General features: G+C 45.2%; 2 long non-coding RNA genes across 3 annotated transcripts; both read left to right on the forward strand.

Moving 5' to 3' along the window:
* The first annotated feature begins 218 nt into the window (after positions 1 to 218).
* LOC140680421 (uncharacterized) lies at positions 219 to 7,955 on the forward strand. Of its 2 annotated transcripts, XR_012051692.1 has the most exons (4): positions 219 to 888; positions 1,753 to 2,365; positions 3,237 to 3,354; positions 3,640 to 7,955. It is a non-coding gene; the product is annotated as an uncharacterized lncRNA (long non-coding RNA). The 2 variants fall into 2 exon arrangements; XR_012051693.1 differs by lacking the exon at positions 1,753 to 2,365.
* A 119-nt stretch (positions 7,956 to 8,074) lies between these two features.
* LOC140680428 (uncharacterized) lies at positions 8,075 to 13,638 on the forward strand. Its single transcript, XR_012051707.1, has 2 exons — positions 8,075 to 8,623; positions 13,146 to 13,638. It is a non-coding gene; the product is annotated as an uncharacterized lncRNA (long non-coding RNA).
* The last annotated feature ends 10,973 nt before the right edge of the window (positions 13,639 to 24,611 follow it).

Consider the following 24,611-nt stretch of genomic DNA (forward strand, 5'->3'; position numbering starts at 1 on the left):
CTTCCCAAGGAGAGCAGCACCAGTGGCTTCAGCTGAGCCACTCCTGATTTATGGAGCTGATTTATCCATGATAAAGAGCCTGGCCCTGCTGGTTTCCCTGGGACAGTTCTGTTTCTTTGAGGGATGAATTACCCTGCTGGCTGTAGCTTGGTAGGGCTGTCTGTGAGCTCCTGAAACAAATGCAGATTTGAATATGCTCATGTAGTTATGAAAAAAACCCCCTTTGGATTGGGTTTGGAGCTTGAGATCCATAGGTTACAGTTCATCCTCTGCTAAACCTCTCCTCTAAGCTTATATATTCTACTTACACTGCACATATCTTCGGGTTTTGTACAAAACCCCTAGGTACTACTCAAGAATTCTAGTTTTTGAAACACTCTGAATGCCTCCTATTGAAACTTTTTCACTCTGAACCATCTTTTCATGCCTATATTGAAAATATTAACAGCATGCTTGTGAAAGAAAAAAACAAGTTTCCATGTCCATATGGAAAATGACTGAAGGGTATGGATGAAATTAGGGCTTGCCTGTTGGAACATTAACAGATTTGTCACACTGTTAGTCCCAGCTAATCCATGCAAAGTTGGGAAGAAAGCAATTCAGGGTGGATTTGGGAGCTCCTGGCTGTGGGAAGGGCTGTCCAGAGTGCAAAGCAGGGATGTTCCTAAAGCCTCCTAAACACCAAAATCCTGATTTTCACCTGGAAATCACCTGGAAGGGGGAATTTGCTGCATAAATTTATATAAAAAAACTGCTGTGCAGCACGTTAATCTGGACATGTAAATCCATTTCTCTTCATCACAGATACTTGGAGAACCTGGCTGTACCCCAGGAAAAGGTGTGGAAAGAGCCCAAGAAAGGGGAAGAGTTGACACAATGCAGGTGCAGGTGGGTGTGTGCTCCCTGTGCCTTTCCATGCCTGAGGGCTCCTGTCCCAGCAAGGCTGGGTGACAGAATTGGGCTGAAATGTCCAAATTCTGCCGTGTCTTCGGCACAGCTGGAGACCCCCAAAGTCTGATGTGCTGTGGGTAAATGTGCAGGAGACCCAATCCTTGTTCAGCAGTGATCAGCTGGGAAACAGTGATCAGGGCAGGGCAGTTCTTCTGTCCTTAGGCTGACCCTGGTATTTTATCCAAACAGGCTTTGAATCAAAATAAGAGAAGATGCCAAAATTCTTGCAATTTCCCTATCCATATTAATTCAGAGAAAACTTAGGAAATCAGTGCATCTTGCTGCATTTCCCACTGCCTGTCCAGGATGAAGGATGAACTGTACTCTACACAGAAGCTCTGCTTTGATCTCAGGGTATTCCTGTTAAATTTCTGGTGTTTTTAGCTTTTATCCCCAAATAATTCAGCCTGGGAAATGGGGTTTATGCATACACCTGAAATACAGGCCAAAAGATACAAAGGTTGAAATGCAGAGGCTGCAGGGAGCTGGCACTTTCCTTTGGTAGTGTGGGGTTTGTTTTTTGGTGTTTTTTTTTTTTTTTTTTTTTTTTAGTTGTTGTTGCTGCATTCCAGTTCTGATCCTATCTGTTAATATCCTAGCTTGGCTTCACTCCCTCGGAGTTTGATGTCCCAACTTTTCCTTGTTAGCACCAGGAAATCATAAGCTTATAGTGAGTGATAGCCAGTGGGTCTGGGATTGATTACAAACAAAAATCCTAGATAAGATCATAAATTTAACCCATCCCTGTGATGTGATCGTATCAGGATTCAAGAACGTCTCAAAGTTGTTTCCGATTTTCAGCCACTTCATCTGGTTTCCATCCACCCCAGCTGGGAGCAAAGTCCTCTTGCGGTGGGCTCTAATCCATGCCAGCCTGGGCTTGGAAGAACCCCTCGTTTCTGTTATTATTGTATTATAAAAATGGATAGAAATGCTTTAGACAGGATGGACTTTTCAAGGAAGATCAGCTCAGGTTCTACTGAGATAAAACTGACTCACGAATAAGAGCACAGGGCTGATTTCCTGCCCTCCCGTCCCCTTCCTGGACTTTGGCTGCATCTAAACAAGTTCAAAATGGTATTTTCACACCCTGAAACTCAGGAGAGGAACACTGGAGACAAAACCTACACTTGAGAACTCCCTCAGAAGACCAAAACAACCGCGGCCGGTCCCTCCAAACCCAAACACGCCGCGACGTTTAATCCCCATTCCTCCATCCCAGGAAGAGATCTTTGTGCTCCTTGTGCAACCACTGCTGGTTTTATATGCATCCTCCATCCCAGCTGCCAGCTTTCCCTGCTGGAAATGACTGCTGGGATGCAGCCCCTGTGCCTGAGAGCAGATTGAACTCTCCACCTCCGCGGCGGCGCCGGGCCCGATGCGCTCCCATCCATCGGCGGCCCCCTGGAACCAGGTGATTTAATGTTACTGTTGCTTTAACGGCCTCATCGCTGCTCTGGCTGCACAGTAGTTGTCTCCTGTGTGACTGTGCCTGGGAAAATCTATTACTGGAGTGCCATTAATCTGAGGCTGCCGCCTCTGGCACTTTCTGACTCTTCTATTTAATGGGCCTGTGCTTCCGGAGCTCTGGAGACATGCTGTTTTCCTCTCTTGATCAGCTTTGTTTAATTATCAAAATATTTGATGCAGAAAATTGACATTAGTTGTGAAGGTTCCTGCCTTCCTCCTCCTCCTCCTCCTTGCAGCCCTCCCTCCCAGCTCTGCAGTGACATTGAGACCTTCTGTGCGTTCCACCTTCACCTTAAAATAGAAAATCCCCGGGACCGCTGAACTGGCGAGCCACAGGTACCTGCTGTGAGCCCTGGGCACGCAGACCTGCACTTCTGTCTCCTTTCTGCACAGGTGACAGTGCAGCCAGCTGGAATTGCTGAAAACCTGGGAAGAAGGAGCCCTGTGGGTTGCTGTGCCTGGCTCCAGGCTGAGCTAACCCACAAATGAAGGCTCAGTGAGGTTCAAAGTCATGGAAGTCCCTTAGAGCTGAGATTTCCACTCTGGCTTCCTTCTCCTGTGGCCAAAGCTGAAAGCTTTAGGGCTTGCAGGTGTTTCAGGTGAATTTTCTTTACCCAGTGAGCACATTCTTCATTTCAGGGCTCTGGGATGGGCCCAAATTTAATGGCTAAAACAAACATTATGGGGTAATACTGTACCATACATAGCAGGATCTTCATGAGCAGGGAATTGCTGTAGAAGTCTTCACATTAGCCAAAAAAACCCATTGGTGGTGAGAAGGCAAATTTAACCAAGGTAAATTATGGTTCTCACAGGATGCCCTGAGCTGCTGGAGCGATTCTCACGTGGAAGTGGGTTCCTGTGCCATGGAGATTGGATGCCATTATGGAAAATGACCTTTCTCCAAGCAAAACCCAGCAGGTCTAGTGCAGGGTAAGAGGGACAATGTCTGGGCCCTGTTGTTCCAGCCAGGCCAGAGGAGCTGCTGCTTCTTTCTGGGTTTTGAGTCTCTGCTCTTGTCAGCATCTCCTGGAGCCACTGGCAAAACAGCTTTGTCCCAAAGCAGGGCCACAGTCTCTGTCTCTTCTTTCTGCTGCCTCGCCACAAAGTGCAACAAATGATGGGAATTCCTGGGATTTGGGGCTGCTGGGAGGCAGAGCAGGGGAGCTCTTTATGTCATGATGAAACACAAACACCACTGTTGTATTATTTCCTCAGACATGTTCCTGTTTGCTCCACTGGACTTGGCTCCTTACCACCACCAACCAACCACCATTTCTCCTTTCCACATGCTCTGCTTTTTTCACAGGACACACACAGGCTGTGAGGAAGGTGAGGAAAGTACAGATGGGGGCTATAAACATTACCCAATTCACTATTACAGTGACTTTCAACAAGCAAATCACATCCCAGCAATAAATATCCACCTTTACCAGCAAAGCCTTCCATGCTGCTGTCACCCTCAAACTGGGGTTAGTTGATGTTTGATGTTTGTGTAGTTTATTTGGGTCTCTCTATAGAAATATTTCCATTTTCTCTTATTAATTAAAATTAAAGGCATTACATTTACTAATTAATTCCTATCAGAAGGCTGTCAGAGTAGCTGGGGTGCTTGAACAAAGCATTTTGCAGTGGAAAATAAATAATATTTCACTGGAGCCAGGCCATTTAGCAGAAGGACACAGATTTTGATGAGGAAGCTTCTGGGCATCAGAGTGTTTTCTCCAGGCAAAGACAAAGGGACACTGAAGGAAGAGGTGACCGGACACGAGTGAGCTTTGCCACTGCAAGGATGATTTTGTTTTCACCCCAGGCAAATAGAAACAAGTCCAAGGTCTCCAAACCTTGAATGCTGGGTCAGAGCTTTGCTTTCAGCTGCTGCTGTGCTCAGCTGAGCCCTGCTGAAGGAAGGGAAGTGGCTGGGCTGCATGTGGCTGATATTGCCCAAGAGACAACCAAAATGGTACCTTTTGGGCTCAGGTTTTGAGCAAGTTTTCAGCAGAGCTCCCACTCTGCCTTAAATAAAGGCCAAATGGATGATTCACAAAACCCTGACCTGTTAGTTACTGATCCTTGCTGTGGAATTAAAAAAAAAAAAAAAAAAAGGAACAAGGTTTATGGTTTTTTTTTTCCCTTCCTCTCCCTTTTTGCAAGGTTTAATCTTGTGTAGTTTAAATTCTTCTTCTCCCACTGTGTTTATCCTTGGAATATTTTTGTGGAAGTCAGTGGAGTTACCTGTGTATAATTCCAGAATAATCCATGCCAGGCAGCTCTGGACCACTCGGATAAGTGGGGAGTGCAAGAGAGAATCAAATTCAGGCTCTCCTTGTGCATAACCACTGCTAAAACCTCACAGATAAACCTCGATGCTGTTTGGGGCTCAGAAATGCAAAGCTGCTCAGGCAATAGAAATTCACTGCATCGGGAGAAGGAACACCCTGAGCTTCATTTATACTGCAAATGAAAATAATCCTAAAGATACAAACCACCAAGGTGCAAAACGGGCTTTCCAATTCATAAGCACAAGCCACCACGAGTTAAAAACCTCTTGGTTTCTTTGCTGAGTGCCCCAGGCAATAGTTTTCATCTATATTTCTCCATGGTCAGAAGTCAGAGCAGACCACTGCTATCTAAGACCTTGACTTTTTTTTCCCTGACAGTTACAATTATTACAGCCCGGGGGACTCATTTTCTCAGTCTGGCCACCCGCTGACCTAGCCTGCAACCAGAATACACTTTAAAACAAACAAACACCAGCTCAGCTCCCCTCTCCTCCTCCTCCTCCTCCTCCTCCTCCTCCCCCAGCCCTGGAATATTTTCACACCGCGCCCCTCACAGAAGGATATTAGCCACTATTGCTGAAGGCACAATCACATTATCAGCACCATTCTCTCTCCCTTTCTCCCTCTCCTCCCCCCAAAGATAAATTTTTTATGTTGCTATTTTCTTCTCTTTTGTATTTGGCACTCGATATTTACGTGATAAACTGCAGAGCTGCTGCTAAATGGGCCCTGATACAACTTAATAAATACATAACAACATCCAGCCTGCACGGCCCTGCCGTGTCCTGGGCTCCTCGGCATCCTTGGAGATAATGGCTGCTAAATGAAAGTTAAGCCTTCCTGTAAGGAAAACAGATATTTATCCTGCAAGAATTAATGGCATGGAATGAGCTGCCTGATAATCCTGCCTCTCCCTGTTTGCTGTTTCCCTCTCCCTGAGCGTGGCTGTGTTGGAGCACCAAACTCCTCGGGATGAATATGTAAGGAATACACAACTAATAATTTAATTTTTTTTTTCACTTGTCTGCTGTTGTCTGCTGCTGCAGCCAGGAAATGTCCACATTTAGTCTAGTTGATTAGGCCAGACTTTAGAGAGAAGTCAGTAGTGTGAGGTGCCCAATGAACTGAGGGGATTCAGTGAACACAGAGAGAATAAATCCAGGGGTTGGGCCCAGTAAGGAGAGTCATGGAAGGGGAGAGAGCAAAAAACCAAAAAAAGGTACAGATGGAAGGAGAGATCCCAGATCCTCCTGCCATGGAGGCATCTCACGTTCACCTGAAGTGCACAAACCTTTCTCTGTTCTCACAATTTAACATTCCTAATGTTTTTTCCAAATTTTTAGCAGTTTTAATATTTTTTTTTTGTGTGTGTGTGTACAGAAAGTAATGTAACCTGGCTAATTTCTTATCACACAATGAACAAAACATTCCCCCCAAACACACCAAGCAAACATCCAGGGAGGTTTTCCAGCTGAATCATTACTCTGTGTCCTGGAGACACGGAATCCCAGAATGTTTTGGGTTGGGAAGGACCTTAAAGATCAACTCACTCCAAAACCCTGTCTTGGGCGGAGAACCCCCCTCAGATCCCGTTTGTACCCGGTGAAGGTGTTCACAAAATGTTATTTCTTCAGGCATTCCTTTAGCCAATTCTGGGATATCTTTCTGTGGAAATAGCATCTCCTTGTTGAATCCCTGCTAGGAGGAGTGGTCAGAGTCAGAGTGTAAAAAATTTGGATGGAGGTGACCTGTGAGTGCTGTACAGCTGTGATTCACATGAGGTGACTTCAGTTCCTACCATATGCACACACAGGTTTTGTTATCTTTCCAGGAAGAAAGGAGAAATTATCCCAGAGTCTGAATCAGCCACTGAAGAACATTAAACAAAACGCTTCAGCAATCTCTGAAATCCCAATATTTTTGAGATGAGCTGTTTTCCCTGTGATAGCATTGCTGGGAGGATGAATTCATGCATAAACACGCAGGGGGACACATGTGGAGGTACATTCGGGAATCATTCCTCTAATTCCCTCCTACTTTCCCTTTCCAAAATTCTTCTCTTTTCTTTACCAGAGCCTCTCCTGATTGTGGAAACCCTCGTCACAAAGTGCCATCAGCCAAAACGACGGGAGGCAGACTCCCACAAGCTGCAAAACTTTGCAGCACAAAGCTCTGTAGAAAAGCCCAGTAATGCCAGGAGGAATCCCAGAAAATTTCACACAGTGCTTCCAAATACACCCCGGGGATGTCGAGCTCTGTGGGGGAAAAGCACCCAGGGCTCTGCCCAGCAGTCCTGGGCATCAGAACTGAGGATGCTGAGAGCTGGGAAGAGAAGAAAGTCAGAGAAACTTTCCCAGGCATTGCTCTGCGAGGTTTTGGGAAGTTTCAGAGAAGGAGTTAAAACAATTTTTCATCTTTGCAGCTCGTGTTGTCTCGTAAGGATGTTTACAAAAGGGTGGTGTGTCTAATTAGCCAGGGGTGTGAGGGATATTGATTGAGGACCAGTCAGGCCCACCCGTATCTAATGGTCTATAAAAGTGTTTGGATTTTAATAAACTGGGATTATTAGCCTACTGAGACCTGTGAGGCTATGTGTCACCTTATTTTTCCACCCTCAATGTTATAGATACATCTATCTATCTATCTATCTATCTATCTATCTATCTATCTATCTATCTATCTATCTCTCTATCTATCTATCTCTCTCTCTATCTATCTATCTATTATCTATATACATATTTTGGCTTTTCACAAATAGCAAAATGGATTTTATAGGTGTAGCATTAAAGTGACTTTGTTATAAAGGCATAGATTTTATTTCTCTTGTTCATTAAGCTTAGTGAAATAGCTGCTTGTGTTACAATGCCTGCTCGGATGGGATAAGATCCAGTGAACACAGGATGAGGACACCTGTGCAGATCTGCCAACTATCAGCACTCACCATCCAAGGACAGTGTGGACCAAGGCTCAGAACTGAAGATGATGATAAAAAAGGATTAAAACCATAACCAAGGAATATTCATGCTCTAAAAAGGCAGACCCAAGGAGAGGCCATGTAAAAATATGTAAACTAGTTTGGGGAAAAGTTCACTATCAATAATTGTTTATGAATATGCAACAGGCTAATGTAATTAAAAGATATTTAAGGGGTATCCCTGAAGATAACAGTGTGCCCTTGGCTGAGCCAATAACCTTTGCTCTGTGGTCCTTGTCTCCTCTTGTCCTTTATTAAACTTTTTACATTTTTGCTCTGTGGTCCTTGTCTCCTGTTGTCCTTTATTAAACATTTTACATTTTTGCTCTATGGTCCTTGTCTCCTATTGCCATTTATGAAACTTTTTACATTTTTGCTCTGTGGTCCTTGTCTCCTATTGCCATTTATGAAACTTTTTACATTTTTGCTCTGTGGTCCTTGTCTCCTATTGTCCTTTATTAAACTTTTTGGATTTTCACAGGAGAGCGAGCATGTTTTCCACAACAGTGGAGCACAGAACATCGCAGAGTGGCACATCCCACGAAGAACACCACGAGGAGCTCTGAGTGCCCGGTGGAAGCTGCTGAAGAAGCAGCAGCTCTCAGTGCTGTTGGGGATATCTGCATTTCTAGCTGCAGATATGCAGAACTGCAGCACAAAGAGCATTCAGAGAGCTCGCTGCTCCCTGTTTGTTTAGAGACAAACCATCTTAAACGTGTTTGAAGCCCTTTTTATTGAATTCACACTCTCGTGCCAAGCACTGAAAGATTTACTTTGGCTTTTGCAGGAAGATGGGAAGCATATGAATGCGTGGCTGGCTGCCAGCTGCGGGTGAGCTCTGAAAGGCCAGGACAATGCGGGTTGCAGGCACCAAACGTGCATGCAGCGCCCGGACATTTAATTGGGCTGAGGATGGGAAGAAAAGGAGATTTTGTGCATTTCTCAGGTGAGATATGTCGTTAGGTCTAGAAGAATGGATTTTGGAACAAAATTGGTGCCTGATTTGGCACAATCGGGGGAAATTTTAGGAAAATAATCTAATGGGTAATGAAAAGAATAAATGAGAGGTGAGGAACCAACCTCATATTTAGAATGAGCAAACAATTTCTGGAGTTGATGTTTCCCCCTTCACACAGCCCCCTGAATAATCAGGCTAGCCCAGAGATCTGAGGCTTTGAGGGGAGGAATATCAGGAGATGGCAAAGATTTCCAAAAGAGGCTCTTACCCCGAGATTGTTGGTTCAACTCTCTTTATTCTGTGATGTCCTTGTGGAGAGCGGGGCAAAATAGAATGAACAGGGGGTTTATATAGGCTTTGGACAGGGTGGGCTTCCCTGGGTCTCTGCCAACCCCCTTGGGGCAGGAAGGAGGATCCAGGGTTATCTTGATCAGTCACAGGGCCCCGGGGAAGGGGCACAGAGTGCCCATGAGCTCACTGCAACAGGAACTTTTGCTGTTCCTACAGAGAACTTTGAGCAGAGCAGTGAACAGTGCCATGGGCAGCGCCTTAGGGGAGGCTGAAAATGTCACTCAGGATAAAGGGGGCTGTGGCACTCCAAGGGATGCTGGAGGGTCCATCCAGCGGCTGCAGAGGGTTTGGGAGATAACCCAGCAGAGCCCAGGGTTTGCATCCCCAGCAGGGCTGAGCCACAGGTCCCCAGCTGCTCCCTGCCCTCCTGCCCTCCCAGGCTCCAGCTGCACAGGCCAAGCCCCACTTGGGCTCATCCCAGCCCAGGTACCCCAATGGCTGCCGTGCAGTTCTTGCAGATGTTGCAGTAATTTTGTTGTACAATTTGACATACGGCTCCCCGCTGCATCCGAAAGGGGCACATTATCTCAATTAATGTTTCAGGGCAAACACGGCACTGATAGTATTCATGGGACTAAAGACTATTACCATTTGCATGGTGACTAGCACAAGAATTATGACTATGTGTGCTTTCCGCAGCAAAATTTGCCCTCGGGCTCTTTTTTTTTCTTTTTTTTCTCCTCCTTTTTGGCTTGTGACAATGTTCCCTTTTTCTTCCTCCTTCTGTTTTGATTTCTACTTAAAGTTTTATGGCTCTGTCCCCTCCAGGGTGCTATTATCTTGTATGCTAATAGGGCTATGCATATTCTATTAGCGTTGTCAGTGTGAGATAAGAGGCACATTCTGTAAGGAGCACTCAGGGGGTAATAATCCCAGCAAGGGGTCTCAATGTTAGTACATTATCAGTCATCTTCACATTTCACTGGAGCCTGTTTATGCACCTCTTCAGCTGCGCAGCCCAGACACCGAAAATTGCTGAATGTTTACGGAAACTGTTGTAGGGGAACATAATGGGGCTTGGAGATTGACTTGATAAAGGAGCCTTCTCCTTTGTGCTCGCAGATCCAAGATGTTTGGAGCTGGGTGCAATAAGGAGGATAATATGTTTAGGATAATATGTTAGGTGGCAGTTAGCAGCTGAGAGGAGGGGCAGATCCATCCTTCAAGCAAAGGATGAGAAAAATCCGTGTTCCTTCAGAGATTCCTCTTCTTTTTTCCTCCTCTCCTGGTTCCCATCGAGATTTTTTACACCCTTTGGACTTGAACTTGAGGGGCCACAGAAAGAAAATTGGTGAGAAGGGCAAATGGGTGCAATAAGAAGGATAATATCTTAGGATGATAATATTTTAGGATAATATGTTAAGTGCCATTTAGCAGCTGAGAGGAGGGGCAGATCCATCCTTCAAGCAAAGGATGAGAAAAATCCGTGTTCCTTCAGAGATTCCTCTTCTTTTTCCTCCTCTCCTGGTTCCCATCGAGACTTTTTGCACCCTTTAGGCTCGAACTTGAGGGCCCATGGAAAGAAAATCGGTGTGAAGGGCAAATGAGTAACTATTTGTGACTCTTTGGGACTTAAATAACATTCCTGGGTGGCAGCAGCGGGCACTGAGCTGTGAAATAAATGTCATGCCAGGGCTTTCCCCAGCTGGGCAGGCAGTGGTTGGATATAATTCCTGTTTTTCCCACTCCACTCGTGTTCCCACTAAAATTCCCAGTGATTCAGGGCCAAGAGCCCTCCTAGGGGTGAGAATCTATTCTCTCCCCACCCTCTACTGTTGCATGGCTTGAGCAAATCCATTATTTACCCACCCCCCAAAAAAAAAAGGAGAAATTTTGTCTCTTTTCCCACTTTTCTGAGAGCACAGTTTGGAGGGAACCTCTCGCAGTGTTGGGTTTTTGTCGTGGAAGTTGTAAGAGAAAAAGAAAAGCCCAGTGTTAGTTCTTTGTGTGTGAAGTTAGAAAGAAATGTGCCTAAATGGCATTTTAATGGGGTTTCTGTGTATTTCTCAGTAATGTAGTTACTTCTGACCCAGCAGAGCAGTAGATTTATGTGGTGACACCTGGAATATGATGGGACTCAAAGTTATCATTTAATTGGGCTGGGATGGGAAGAAAATGAGATTTTGTGCATTTCTCGGGTGAGATACGTCATTAGGTCTAAAAGAATGGATTTTGGAACAAATTCAGTGCCTGATTTGGCACAAGCAGGGGAAATTTTGGGAAAATAAACCAATGGGTAATGAAAAAATAAATGAGAGGTGAGGAGCCAACCTCATATTTAGAATGGGCAAACAATTTCTGGAGACAGGGAACTTTTTGCTGTTCCCACAGAGAAACTTTTCTCTGAGTAGAGCAGTGATCAGTGCCATGGGCAGCACCTTAGGGGAGGCTGAAAATATCACTCAGTATAAAAATGCAAATTTTTAAATGCAGAGGTGCCCAGTTAGGGCATCTAAACTCAATTCCTGGCTTCAGGAGGGAGAAAAAGGCTGGCTTGGATCACTTGTGCAGGACTTCAGACTGCACATGGATATGAGCACTCACTCCTTACTTTAAAAATACTTGTCCTTGACATTTCCAGACACATGGCTCACACCAAATGTATGCAGCTCCATCTCCTGAGGGTCCTGAGATTAAAACCCCTGCTTTCTCACCTTGTGATCTGGCATTAATAGCTGATAGAAAAATCACAGACATGACTGACATCTTCCTAGAAATGTGAGCCTGTGGAATTAATGAATGCCATGCAGGAAAGCAGGGGTCAGTTTGGAAATAGGATTTCTGTTGCCAGCCATCCAGTCATGAACTGGACAATCTGCTGTGCTTTTTTTTTTTTTCTTTTGCTTTAACATGGAGGAAAAATTGGTCTGGAGAATAAAGCAGCTGAAAAATAAGCAGCTGTGTTTCTGTGGGCACTGGAAATCAGGCTGGCTTCTGTTTGTGTGCCTTCAGCACGTTCCTTGGCTGCTAAATTCTCTATCCCGCTGTTTATCTGCAGGGTAAAACTGCAAATCTTCAGGTCCAGGGTTGGTTTTGGTGTGGTTGGGTCGGTGCTGGAAGAAGCTGAGCACTGGATGCTCCATGAAAAGGCAGAGGGATAATTCCAACCCCAAAGTCCATCAGCTGACTGAGGCATGGAAAAAGCTCTGGAGGATTTTCCATCCCTTTGATCAGTGCCAGGGATGTGCCTCACCTTGCCTTGAGGTTTGGGGGTCTCCTGTCCCCACAGCAGCAGCCACAATCATTTTGTCACCTCTTTTCTACTTTTTTTTCTGCTGCATCTGTCTCCAGATTTGTCAGCAGTGATCATGTCAAGATGGATTTACCTTTACATGTTGAAATAATGTTATTCACAAATGAAACAGTTCAACCTCTGCACCAACATTGTCACCAGCATGGATTTAAATTGCTAAAAGTTCTCTGCAACCAGTGATGGTCTCCATGGGAAAACTGCACTTTTCAGGACATTCAAATATTTCATCAAAGAAGTAACATCTTTCTGGGTATTTTTAGTGTGAGATACAAACTTGGATGCATTTTCTTTGGAGAAGTTGGACAGATTTCTTTTTCCATTTTATATCTTTTTTATATCTTTTTTCCCCTTTTTTTAATCTATGTTTTCAAAGGCAAGCAAATGATAAAAAGGAAATTGTAAGAGAAAGAATTGAAAGCATTTTAGTTACACTTTTTTTTTCCTTGGTAAGGAACAGGAATATTTGAACAGCCATCCAGAAATGCTGCAAAGCTTTCATTTGAGAGTGACATGCCATTTCTCACTGCCCTGTGGTGGCAGCTCCCACCCCTCTGAGCTCTGCTGCAATCACTTTTCTTGCTTCTGGGTGCACACAGGTTGTTTTGCCTTCCACAGGGAAAAAGCAGAACTCCTGAGCCTGTCACAGGAGGCTCAGCTTTTGTTCCTAAGCCAGGAGCAAATGCAAAAGGGGGGGATTGGCATCACTGCTGCTGCTTTTTTGGTATCTCATCAGGAAAACCCCTGTGCCCTTGTGCATCCACATTATCCACAGGCACTGAGGGGCATTAATCCACTCTGACTGGATTCCTCACTCGAGGTGTGTTTGAAGGAGGATTTATTTCATTTAATTGAAATGAGGATGTGTTCAGCTAAAGCAATCACTGTAAATCAAGTCTCTCCTTGCAGGACCAAGCCAGCTGCATTTGTAGGAGCTAAAAGGATAAAATTAATGGAACTCCCAGGATGGAGCTGTCTGATGTTTTCTGGAGGTTTGTTATTGTTTCAGAGCAACTTATGGAAAAAGGAATCCCCAAAATATCCCGTTTGTGGGACCTGTGTGGCAATGGACAACTTCAGCCTCAGTGTGCACCAGCCATGTGTTGCCCTGATTTTTTAAAGTATTAATTTTTCTTTTATAGTTCTTTTGAAAGTTTTAAAGTTCTTATAAAACTTCTTTAGCCTTCTGATCATGTTTACATATTTCTACTGCAGTTCTCACACTGTTCATGTAAATAATGATTATTTTGCATTCTTCTTTGTGGGAGGAGAAAATTGATGAACAGTTGTTTTGACCAGTGTGGTTACAGAGGTGGCAATTTCACCCTCCAATCCGCTGTCACTTTTGGAACTCTATATATTGTGAGGTCAGAAATAAAATTGGGTCTTTTTCTTTCTTGAACTCACCAAGTTTCTGTGTACTCATTTCGTGTCCAATAGCCAATTATTTCATAATTACAATACATTATAAGTGGGTTTTGGCCTATCAGCTTTAGCCACAACATGCTGTAAATGCTTTAAACTGACTAATCTAAAATTACCCCTCGTGGCTCCTACTCCAATGCATCTTTCACAGTTCTATTTCTCCAAAGTTCCCAGTCTTATTTGCAAGGCCATCCTTTCAAACTTATTTCTAGTTCCATTTCTCTCTCAGCAATATCTGTCCTATCCCAGGGCATTTCTCAATCAGCATTTCTTATCTCAAGGTTTGCACACAGATGTGTGAGCCTTCTGCCAGGCTTGGAGAATTCCCTAGAATCCATTTCCCACGGGAGCCCAGGCCCTGGCAGCCCTCGGTGGCACTGCAGAGCTCAGGAAGGCTGCACGGGCAGAAATGTGGAAGCAATTACTTTAAGAGCCGTTTTTTGGGCAATTCCCAGAGAGACATCAGACCCTGTATTTATGAAGCCTATTGCATCGGGCCCTAATGAAGCAATTAAGCAAAGGGTCCTCTGTGTTTGATCTAAATGTGGTAATTTTTACAAAAACATCGCCCAGTGATAGATACCCATAACTCAGAGTCCTTAATTGTACTTAATTTGTTTGGAATACGAATGTGCATTTAATTAAGCCGGGGCTTTGCCCACATGTTTAAAGAAGGGCTGTCAAGGAAAATTAAGGCCCAGTTTGTTTTCAAAGTTACTGGTTTTTATCAGGCCAGGACAGCGATCTTCGAACAGAAGGTTACAGATAATTAGGCAGAGACCTCAAGCCAAAAAAGAAAATAAAATAAAAAATACATCCAGAGACACTGTACAGCTGAGAAAGCAGGAAGAAAAACTCCTTGATGAAGAAACATAAGATTCAGCTGCTCACACAGGGAAGTCATGCATGGCTGGGATTTGGGAAATGGGACCTGTTGGTTCAAATGTGGTTTGTGTTCCCAGAGCTGGGGGTGTAGGATGGCAGCAGCAGCTGGTTCCAGCTCTGCATGCAGGGATGGCATCACCACGGAGCAGCAGGGACATGGAAAGGGCAGGAAAAAAAATTTGTTTTGTCCTTGGGATTCCTAAATCTGGGAAAGTTGGGTTTTAATTACCTCTGTCCAAACCACAGAAATATTGTAGGTGCTGAACTTCATCCTGTTGGGAAGAATATGAATCTGATGCTTGGAAAGGGAGATTATTCCTGGAGGAATTTGACTTGCTGATCCTGTACTGAAGGAGCACTTTTTAATGCAGACAATTATTTTCAAGAGTGGTAAACAGGGAGGAAAGCGCACAAGAAAAAAAAAATCTTTTGAACAATTGTAGGTGTAAATCTTAAAATTTTTTAAATTAAAAATATATTTTCAAAATTAATCTTCAAAATTAATTTTCAAATTAATTTTAAAATTAATTTTCAAATTAATTTTCAAATTAATGACAATTTAATTTTAAAATATTTCATTTAAAAAGATAAAGAAGGCAGTTAGAAATTAACAACACTTCAGCACATGAAGGAAAGGGGGATTTTTTGCTATTGAAAAATCGGTTTCTCAGCACAAGAGCAAACAAAATCCATGTGTGGACACCACGCTCTGCGACTCCTCAGGAGTCACATGCTGGTTATCAGCTTCTCAACACTGTCATTTTTAATGTCCTGCTGAGGCATTTCTGTCAAGGGATTCTTAAGGTGGAAAATCCTTCCCATGGTGTTCCCTGGAAGCCTCAATGGGGTCTGTGGCCAGCACGGAGCAGTGCACTCATCAGCAGAGCCAGAGAAGGGACTTTTCTTCAGACAGGAGCTGCAGCTGGAAATTGAACCCAGATCCCCACTCTGAGGGTCTGAAGTGGGAAAATCCTCTTTTCTGGAGGGTTTTGATGGGCTACAGTGCTGATGGCAGCTGCAGTGGCATTAATTAGGCATCACAAAATTGGGAAAATTGGTGGATTTTGTAACAAAAATGATAATTCTGGTGTTGTCTTCTGATTGTGGAGCTGCCTTCATCCACTCTCAGCTCAGAGAAGCTCATTGTGGGATGGTACCTGCCCTTCTCTCCTTGGGTGGCTCCATTTAAAAGTTGGCAGAACACCCAGAACGGCCCTAATTTAGAAGAAAATGAGTCAACTTCAAATAAACAGGATAAAATAAAATAAATCCTATGGCATTAAAGTCCTTTAGGCGGGATCAGCCCATGCCTCACCAAGATTTATGGCATGGGTGTCAGAAGGAATGTCCAGCCCAGCCAGAGCAGGATTCTCCTGTGTTTGGAGGGAGTTTGGAGGCCCCAAAATTAAGATATTGAAGGGAAAAAATGCTGAAGGGAGAGCAAGAGGCAGCAGGAGGGCAAAACAAAGGCAGGGAGATGCTGAATTGTGGCAATCCTGGGGGCGAGGAAGAGGAGGAGGAGGAGGAGGAGGTCACTGGTTTTTATGCATCTGAACCAGTCTGCAAAGGCAGGCCCACAGCACAATTCTTCTCCCAGTTAATGAGTGTGGCAGCTGCTTCACCCCCTTGCTGGTGTTTAAAATTTTTGCAGCAATAACAGAGAATTTGAAAGGACATCAGAGGTGGATTTACGGGGCTCCTGGGAAATCAACTGCTTCCTGTTTCAACAGCTTCTTCATCATAACTGGCTTTCTCAGACACTGAGTGATGTTCTATTAATCTTGGTGTGCAGAGATTCCTGCTAAACACAGAGCTGGGCTCAGCCTCAGATTGTGAACCTCAATTTGTGAGCCCCAATCTGTGAACCCCAATCTGTGAACCTCAATTTGTGAACCTCAGGTTGTGAACCCCAATCTGTGAACCTCAATTAGTGAACCTCAATTTGTGAACCCAAATCTGTGAACCCCAATCTGTGAACCTCAATTTGTGAACCTCAATTTGTGAACCTCAATCTGTGAACCTCAGTTTGTGAACCTCAATTTGTGAACCTCAATTTGTGAACCTCAAGTTGTGAATCTCAATTTTTTTTTTTTTTTGGTCTCTTCAGCGGAGTAAACTTTGGGCAGAGGTCTACTGACCAAGTGGGTAATTGTGTTCCAGTGCATGGTGTGAATAATGCAGATAAAAAACCTCCAGTGAATAATTCATTTTGCCCGCACTCGTTTTGAATTAGCCTATTCAGGGGTGTATCCTTGTGCTTGGCTCCCTCCGTGCGTGGATTTACATAGCAACGCTGTAATTCGCAGGTACTTAAATATCAAAGCTGCTGCTCCCTGCGTGTGTTCCTGACCATTCTGGGGGATTGCACATGGATAGCCGAGCCCTGTGTGCTGCTGTCCCGTGAAATCCAGGGTTTGATTTTCACCTGAAACACGACACAATATTTGTGCCTGTGATGGCTAGCTAGGATTAACATCAAAAAACTTGCAAATGAGGGCAGATATTTTGGCCTGGCTATAAATGAAAGCAAAATTATTTGGAGTTATATCAGCAAAAATCAGATTACACCCTCACAGCTTGGCAGTGACTTGTGGATTTTCGGTCAGGCGAAGCTGGTGAGGAGGAGGATGGACCAGCCTGGAGGGATGGGCAGATTCCCAAGGGGTGTGGGCAGCGCTGGAAGTGCCTGGGCATCACTGAGAGCCTGCCTGCAGCTCCAAAGGGCTTCATGGAGGGTGGGGATTCCCCCTCACCAGAGATCTCCAGAACCCTCTGGACACAGCCCTGTGCTCTGGGGTGACCCTGCTTGGGCAGGGAGGTGGCAAGAGGTGACCCAGTGTGGTGCCTTCCTCCCTGACACTGTGACTCTGAATGTTTTGTTGATGGGAACAGAACAGAAGGAGCCTGACGGGGTTGGGTTTGTCAGAGGGTTCTGAGGAGCCTCTGTGGGTGCCCAAAGTGCTCTGGAATTGGTGCCACCCACATTGAAAGCTGCTCCTGGGTGTTGGATTCATTGCTCAGTTTGTGGCTCTGTAGGACAGGGCACTGTGGAAGTGGCTGAATGGGCAGGGTTTTATGGAAATTCCAGTGGGAATCTGCTCTCGGAGCATTCTCCTGCCTCCCACAGCCAACAAGCTGTGAGGATGCAGCTGCTAATGAGGGCTGGCAGGGCAGGGGCTTCTCTTTGCCTGCCTGGGAGTTCCTGCTCTGCAGAGAGAGGCTGATGCTCCTTTGGGCTCCTTTTCTCCCTTTCCAGTCCATTACAGGTGACAGAGCCGATGAGGAGCCTGTCTGTCACCACTGTCCCCAGGGGGAGAATCTTCATCCCTCCCTGTGCTCACACCCAGCTCTTCTCAGGCTGTGCTCCAGGACAGGGAGAGCTCCCCTGGGGGCTGGAGCACAGCTGGATCACAGCTGGATCACAGCTGGATCACAGCTTCCCAGCCCTGCCAATCCCTGCCCCACACCCCCTCCTGGCCCTGCTCTGGCACAAACTTTTCCCCAAGTGCAAATCCCTGCCCATCGTTTTCTGAGCGGGCCCAAAGGAGATTTGTGTTGTGAGCTGTGCCTCACTGCTCAGGGAAAGATCAAACACTGCCCTGGATCCATCAGCAGGCAGGAAAAATGGGAACAACCCCCTGGCAGCTGGGCCAGTGGGGAATTCCTCTGTGCAGCCCCACCTGGGGCATCTCCAGCTCTTCCCTTTGCAGAAATGCACATTCAGAGCCCAGCCAAGGTCAGGCTGCACTGCTGGGGTGTGGTGAGCACATTTCTCTCTGTGCACCTTGATGAAAAACTCTGAAAGAGAGAGAGAAATGTGCTTTGCTGCCCTGGGGGAGCTGCTGCTCCCACCTCGCAGCAGAGAAGGCGAAGGGACCCTGCACAGGAGCTGGCAGCACTCAGGGGGCACCTGGAGGCTGATCCGAGGGGATCTGGGGGACAAAGTGACCTGGGAGTGGCCCCAGGGACTGGCAGCAGAGCAGGGATGGACTGGGGAGGGTTTGCATCCCCAGGCATCGATCTGAACAGCTGCAGCAGCAATAACATCTTTGGCTTTCACTGCTAGTGAACACTGTCCACACCTCCACCTTTTCACTTCCCACTCTGAGCTGACCCCTGTACCTCTGCCAGAGCCCCAGGGTTGCTTCCCAATGCCCATTTATGAGGAACAAAGGCAAGACAAACTAAAATATCCATATGTGTGTCTATCTCTATTTGTTTAAGTATTCTCCCATATTCCACTGGAGTGAGCTTCCTTGTCTCTGGCTCCATAATACCCTCTTTTTCCCTTCTTATATCAATTCCAACTCGGTTTCTTACAGTTTTCTGTCTGATATTCCAAAAATTATTTTTCTAGGGTTAATCCCTAACCCCCAGTAATACCACTGGGAGAGATGTATGGCAGGCTTGAAATAGTTACTACTTGGAGCAAGCAGCCTTTTCAAGTCTTTATTTATAATTCAAGGACTGGAGAAGCTGGAGCAACAATTTTTGGGTGTAATGCATGACTCTGCTGTAGCTGTGTGTGACAGACCTGTGCTAATTACTCTGTGTGGGTTTGATGGAGAGCCAAGAACGGGCTGTAGAAAAATGTGAATCACTAAAACTCAGGTCCCCGAAGTCAAAAGTAAAACAAATAGGGAGAGATCATTATCTGGAGCAGAGCATTGATAGCTGTGTACAGAAAAAAAAAAACAACATTCCCATGTTTTGTGCTTCTTTTTTTCCCTCCTTTAGATCCAAGTAGTATTTCTGTCTGTATTTATAAAAGCCCTGGTTTTGTACAGTTGGGGCAGACAGTGCATTTATCCTGCTCTAACCCATTTTCCTGCTCTTTGGAAGGCTGTAGCTGGACTTTGTGTGGCCTTCAAAGAGTCACTTAACCTTCCTGTGCATCAGCTTAGTCATTTGTAAAAGGAATATTATAATAATAGACACCCCTAGGGGCACTCCCAGGTTTCAATAATTAATCGGGCTAAAGCAGTTGGTAAGCCTCAGATTAGAGGTGCTAAATAAAGGCATTAAATTCATATTTTTTACTCCAGACAAAGCAAAGCATCAGCCTGGGAAATGTTGCTTTAAAGCTGGGAGTTGCTGTGAGCCTTGTAGTATATTTTAATTTCCATGCTCCAAATTCAGCTGAGCTCTGAAATCCATTTTTAATTCTGCAATGCCCATTTTTTCCCAATCTGAGGAGCTGCTTGAGCCAGGCCCTGGAAGAGCAGAGGAAGAGGAGGAGGATCTGTGAGTGTCTGTGTGTCCATCCCTCTCACCTCAGCCAGAGCATCCTTGCCACAGGAAAACCACAGCAATATGGGAAGCAGGACAAAATGCAAATCAATAAATGGAGAAGGAGAAACCACAAGCTGTGCATTTCCAGGGAGGTTCTGTGGGATGGATGGAGGCTGCTGAGCATGACCTAATGCCGCAGGAAAAATCAGCAACCACCGACCTCAGCATCCAGGCAGCCCGAATATTGAACCAGAGGTCCTTGAGTAATTGTCCTTTCTTCACTCCAGGGGTGAAAAGGGTACATTAGACATTCACCAGCAGCAAATGGCACCTGACATCTCTTTAAGTGAAAGTCAGCTTGGAATTTTTTTTAATGGCCGAGCATAAATCTTTTAAATTATAAATCAATAAATAGTTAATTCAATAATAGGAATCTTTTAAATATTTAATGAGTCATATGCAGAATGGCTCTATAACTGGATGTTGATGGAACTGTGTCAAAGGAATTTGAATCAAACTTTTCTAAACTCCCCGTATTAAAATAGTTATTGATTCAAACATAAACTATGAAGACTCTGGTAAAAGTCAGGGGGGGCTGGAGGGGCTTGGAATACATTTCCTCATCCAGGAAAATGTGAAGCCAGCAGCTTGTTTTTAATGATGGATTCTGGGGCTTTTCAGGTTGTATTAATGTTCCCACTACAAAAATGAGAAAGGCCCTACGCAGACAAGATTTCTCATGTGCATATTCATTAAAATTCTGGTTTACTGACAGCTGTGCTCTGAAATAAAAGCTGAGGCAGCCTGGCTCTGGTTAAGGGGCTCTGTAACCTGCTCTGACAGGGGCTCCAGGAACCATCTCCACTGGAAACTGCCCGAAGTTTGTGTTTATTTACCAGAGTTTTCAGGTGAAAGGCAGTGGAGGTGTCACGGTGGACACCAGACCTGAGTTTGTTCCTTTAGGATCTGTAGTCAGTGTTCACTCATCAAATCCGTGCTGCTGTAACTCAACACTTCCCTTAATTAGCCTTAATTGAGGGCGTTTTGTGCTTAATCCTCAAACCACATCCAACGCTCTGTTATTCCACAGCAGAGGTGGCACCTTCACATCTCCTACAGCCCCACCTTGGCTTCCCAAATTTAAAAGGAGCTCGGGGTCCATCTTCTTCCAGGGCAAATGGGGAGAGGATGGTGCTGAGAACAGCGGGAAGGAGCTGCTCCAGTGGGGAAATGGAAACAGTGAAGGAGGCACAAAGAGAGGGGAAAAGGAAGGAAGGGTTCCAGGAAGGAAGGGAGGAAGGGAGGAAGGGAGTCCAGGAAGGATTCCAGGATTCCAGGAAGGATTCTAGGAGGGATTCCAGGAAGGAAGGAAGGAAGGGTTCCAGGAAGGATTCCAGGATTCCAGGATTTCAGGAAGGAAGAAAGGATTGAAGGAAGGAAGGAAGAAAGGATTCCAGGAAGGATTCCAGGATTCCAGGATTCCAGGATTCCAGGAAGGATTCCAGGAAGGAAGGATTCCAGGAAGGAATGATTCCAGGATCCCAGGAAGGATTCCAGGATTCCAGAAAGGGGGTCCAGGAAGGATTCCAGGAAGGAAGGAAGAAAGGCATTGTCTGGCAGAGGAGCTGGGACTGGTTTTGCAGTGTGGCTGAATCACAGGTAAATCCTCTCTGGGGGTGTTCACTGGGCATTCAGTGCTGTGGATTCCAGAAACAGATCCTGATGTTTGAGGAGCAAAAAGGGCTTTGCTCACAGAACCATGGAATTATTAAGATTAGAAAAGATCTCTAAAGTCATCAAGTCCACCCATCAGGTTTGGACCTTAACCCAAGGCTTATTCATTATTTCAGGAACTTCCTGCCTTGAAACCCCTCAGCAATATTAACAAGGGACTCTCCACTCCTTTCCAAAACCAGCAATGAAAGCATTTGATGTTGCCTCACGAAATAACGAAACGTGGTGTCAGAAACTCCTCGCCACCACACCCTGCACCCATTGCAAAGTGGTTTGTGTCTCGAGGAGTCACAGCCTGAGTGCTCAGGGTTGGTCTCACTGCCCTGCAGGGCAGCCAGGACCAGCCCAAACCCAGGCTGAGCATCACCTGAAGCAGGATCTGCTGCTGGCTCTGCCCGTGCATCTGTAATCAATAGCAGTTGGTTCAATATTTGTAGCAGATCGGAGTTCCATTTGTATTCTGCACACCTCTGCTTTCTCCTCTCTCCCTGGGTGTATAAATATACCTCCAGAAAAGCTGCCTGCATATCCTTGTTGGGTTTTTTTCCTCCCTGAGATGACAGATACTGTAACAATGGCAGTAGATTAATATCTCCTTAATCAGCCAAATGAACATGACATACAAGGGTGACAGCTCAATTTGCTGCTAACAGATTGTGCCTATCACAGCCCTTCCATTCCAAGTGATGGTTATTTCTGGAAGAGATCACATGGCGAGGGGAGGACCCCACAGCTCAGAGGCTCCCATTAAATACATCAAGCACCTCATAGGTGTTACTCAGCCTCCTGTCAGGACACCGCTTGTGTGGGGAATGAAATGAGCCTTGACACAGACACTGGCTCTGTTGTTGGCTCCTTCTCTTTTTTGCCAGCTATTTTTTGTTGGCTCATGGACTTTTTTTCCCCTGTTGGAGCAGCTCAGACTCCGAGCCTGATTCCTGAGGAGATGCACAAAGAGATGTTGTGGGGAGGAAGGAGTCTGGGGGGGAGCCACGCATTAAATCTGAGCCCCACAGCTCAGGGCTGGTTTGCAGGTGGGATTTTGGGAGGATCTGGTTGCTAATTCTGACATGCAGATTTGGATTTTGGGTTGAATCCAAATCTTTCTTTCCCTGCTTCTTGCAGTGTTTGAAGTGGGCAGGTTCTCCCCAGGGGTGTCCCAGGCTCAGCCAGGTGCAGGACAACACCTGAGCCCAGGGGGGGCCTGGCACCAGGACATGGAAATCAGGCTGGGGCTGTGCTTGGTGAGCCCAGTTTTGGGGTTTGCACCTCTCATCTCCGCTGGAAACTGCCCAAAGTTTGTGTTTATTTACCAGAGTTTTCAGGTGAAAGCAGTGGAGGTATCACTGTGGACGCCAGACCTGAGTTTGTTCCTTTAGGATCTGTAGTCAGTGTTCACTCATCAAATCCGTGCTGTAACTCAACACTTCCCTTAATTAGCCTTAATTGAGGGCGTTTTGTGCGTAATCCTCAGGGCTTTGGTGATGTGCAAAGTGTCCTGTGCACGGCAGGGGCTGATCCTGGGGCTGGGGCAGCACCGGTGGCATTTGGTGGCTGAACTTCCCAGTGACTTCCCAATTTGGTGGGCTTGAATTTCCCAGTGACTTCCACCTCCTGCTTTTGCTGGCACACCCTTACAGTGCCCTGCCCACCCAGGGACTGATTTCTGCACCAGTGATTCCTGCAGGGAATGAGGGATCTGAGCAGTTTGGAGCAGTTGCAAAATGAAAAGAAAGTGGAGTGCAGGTGCCTAAGGATGGAGAAAGTTTAAACTGGGATTGTGTCCTGAGGGATGGGGTGAATTCTCCACTTCCAGCAGCTGTGACTGGAGCTTCCCTGGTACCTTTTGGCTCTGAGGTGATGAGCCCAAAGCTCCCTGAGCGTCTCCCCCATCCCTGCCAGCAGGTACAAATGTATTCCCCCACTCAGTAAATCCCCACTGTCAGGAAACAAAGTAGTTTTTAAACTTTAACAAGCAGGGTAATGGAAATGAAATACAAAGGGAATGAGAGAAAAAAAATATAAATTATGAACCCAGGTTTGCAGGTGTGTGCCAGACCCATCCATAGGCAGGGATGTCCCCAGAGCTCCCAGCAAATCCCATCCCTCCCCAGCTTTCTCAGTTTCTGTCTTGCACAGCTCCCAGCATTTTGCTTCAAGACAAGACCTGTGTTTACTTGAAGGATAAAATTGAGTAGTTGGCGTAAAAAAGCTTTCCAAGGCAAAATTGGCAATATATTACTGAAATAATGGTATGAAGATATATCCATATGATTGCAATTATGGAGCTAAGCCTTGCCCAAGTAGGCTTCTGTCATTCCCCACACCTGCCACAATTTCTGTCATACAAATGTGTTCATTATTTTTATTTTTTTTTTCTTAGTATTATTACAGGTTTTGCCATGAGAATAACTCATCAAGGTTTTAAGACTAATAAATTCTCTAAATTACAATCCAAGGATGCATTACTTTAATTTTTCCCTCCATATTCTGTTTTTAATTGCCAGGCGATTTTCCACCTGCCTTTTTTAATGACTCATTAGGCTTAAGGGGAAAGAACAGAATTTAGTCCAAGCAAGATCTTGCATCGAGTTTTGGACACTTCAGAAGGGGAGTGATACATTAAGAGAGGAAAAATCTGAGAAGAGACTCCAGATTTCAAAGCAAAACAAACAAAAAAAATTTAAGAACGCTTCAGGCCAGATATTTTTTATTAGTTATTTGAATAATTATTGTTTTATTGTTCAATTGTTTGAACAAATATTATTTATTAATTATTTGAACAATTATCTGTAATGAGAAATGCAGTCAAGTTGTCTCATTGGTTTTTGTAGGATGTAGATGCATGCATGACCTTTAATGTGTAAATGGAACTCCTGGGATCATTGCAGAGTTCTGAAGATTAAATTTAGATGTGTCCTTAAAAACCTTGTGAAATCAGGGCTGGAGGGAATAAAAGGTGACGCTTTTGGTGACAAATTCCTTTTGTGGGCTCTGTGCTTTGCTGTCAGTGGTGGCTGGGGGCAGGTGAGGGCACCCGCTGGTCTGTGCTCTGAATAAAAGGGAATGCTGCTCATTTGGGGTTGGTGAACCCACTGC

The sequence above is a fragment of the Taeniopygia guttata genome, chromosome 21, assembly GCF_048771995.1.
Source record: "Taeniopygia guttata chromosome 21, bTaeGut7.mat, whole genome shotgun sequence".
Classification (NCBI taxonomy): domain Eukaryota; kingdom Metazoa; phylum Chordata; class Aves; order Passeriformes; family Estrildidae; genus Taeniopygia; species Taeniopygia guttata.